At 58.8% G+C, this 1905-nt stretch overlaps 1 pseudogene across 1 annotated transcript; it reads left to right on the top strand.

Annotated features, from left to right (window-relative positions):
* The first annotated feature begins 392 nt into the window (after positions 1–392).
* On the top strand, positions 393–1685 carry LOC309864407 (ATP-sensitive inward rectifier potassium channel 12 pseudogene; annotated as a pseudogene). Its single transcript has one exon. The product of its transcript is annotated as an ATP-sensitive inward rectifier potassium channel 12 pseudogene (transcript).
* The last annotated feature ends 220 nt before the right edge of the window (positions 1686–1905 follow it).

Raw genomic sequence — 1905 nt, 5'->3', positions numbered from 1 at the left:
GCGAGGCGGCTGCCATGCTGGTCTGGTGGGTGATGATGGGGACTTCTCCCACAGCGGTGGGAGAAGAGATAGGTTCATAAATACACTTTGGAAGTGGAGCCTTTGGTGGGGGGGTACTCAGATGGACTGAGGATGAAGGCTTTTGGCCAGAGCTCCTGGGAGACTCCAGGTCTGTTTTCCAAGTCGAGAAGGAGGGTGAGGGACTGGCTGAGGAGGGAAGATGGAGAGATCAGTGGGGTGTGAGTCAGGGTGAAGTCGGCCGCCAACCATGGCTCAGGGCCCCAGGTGGGGGCAGAAGTCTGGGCCGGGGTGGCCTGCTCCCCCAGCCCCTCTGTCTTCCCTGTTGCAGGAGCCGCCCCCAGTGGAGCCGGCCCAGAATGAGCCAGGGCCCCCCCCCCATCCCCAGGATGACCTCAGCTGGCAGGGTCAACCCCTATAGTATCGTGTCATCGGAGGAGGACTAGGTGCACCTGGTCACCATGTCGAGGGCCAAGGCTTTGGCAATGGCAAGGTGCACACATGGCACCTGTGCCAGAACCACTTTGTCAAGAAGAACAGCCAGTGCAGCATCGAGTTCGCCAACATGGGATGAGAAGTTGCAGCGCTACCTGGCCGAAATGCTACCTGTGGACATCCGCTGGAGCTACATGCTGCTCATCTTCTCGCTGGCCTTCCTCACCTCCTGGCTCCTGTTTGGTGTCATCTTTTGGGTCATCGCTGTGGCACACAGTGACCTGGAGCCAGCCAAGGGCCACAGCCGCATGCCCTACTTGATGCAGGTGCACAGCTCATGGCTGCCTTCCTCTTCTCCATCAAGGCACAGACCACCATCAGCTACAGGCTGCGCTGCGTGATGGAGGAGTGCCTGATGGCCATGTTCATGGTGGTGGCACAGTCCATCGTGGATTACATCATCGACTCCTTCATGATCGGCTGCCATCATGGCCAAGATGGCTCAGCCCAAGAAGCGGGCGCAGATGTTACTGTTCAGCCACAATGAGGTGGTGGCCCTGCGCAACGGCAAGCTCTGCCTCATGTGTTGCGTGGGCAACCTGAGCAAGAGCCACATCGTGGAGGTGCACGTGCAGGCCCAGCTCATCAAGCCACGGGTCACCGAGGAGGGCTTGTACATCCAGCTGGACCAGATCGACATTGACATCGGCTTCGACAAGGGCCTCGACGGCATCTTCCTCGTGTCCCCCATCACCATTCTGCATGAGATCGACGAGGCCAGCCCACTGTTTGGCATCAGCCGGCAGGACTTGGAGACATGACTTCAAGATCGTGGTCATCCTGGAGGTCATGGTGGAGGCCACGGCCATGACCACACAGGCCCGCAGCTCCTATCTGGCCAATAAGATTCTGTGGGGCCACCGCTTCAAGCCTGTCCTCTTCAAGGAGAAGAACCAGTACAAGATTGACTACTCCCACTTCGATAAGACCTACGAGGTGCCCTCCACACCCCACGGCAGCACCAAGGACCTGGTGGAGAACAAATTCTGATGCCCAGTGCCAACTCCTTCTGTTATGAGAATGAGCTGGCTTTCCTGAGCCGCAATGAGGAGGACAAGGCAGATGGAGACCAGGATGGCTGCAGCCCCCAGGCCCAGCATGACTTTGATAGACCTCAGGCTGGTGGTGGCGGCCTCGAGCAGTGGCCTTACAGATGGGAGTCAGAGATCTAAGCCACCATGGGCCAAGGTGCAGCATCCGCCCCACCAGGGAAAGGCCCGGTGTCCCTCGAGGACCCTGGGTTTGAGCAGAATGGGCCAGGTGCCCCGGTTGCAGACTCAGTAGCGTTTAGATGCTTTATGTTTCTTCACAGGGGCTTCTGTCTGAGGCTAGAACTTCGGCCTGCTCAGAGGTGGCTCAGTGGCCATCCAGCCTCTGTGGGTAAAGGCTGGC

This window comes from Mustela nivalis (genome assembly GCF_964662115.1).
Source record: "Mustela nivalis genome assembly, chromosome: 5".
Lineage (NCBI taxonomy): Eukaryota > Metazoa > Chordata > Mammalia > Carnivora > Mustelidae > Mustela > Mustela nivalis.
Note: the sequence above shows the minus strand (reverse complement) of the source record. Positions and strands in the feature narration are given on the sequence as shown.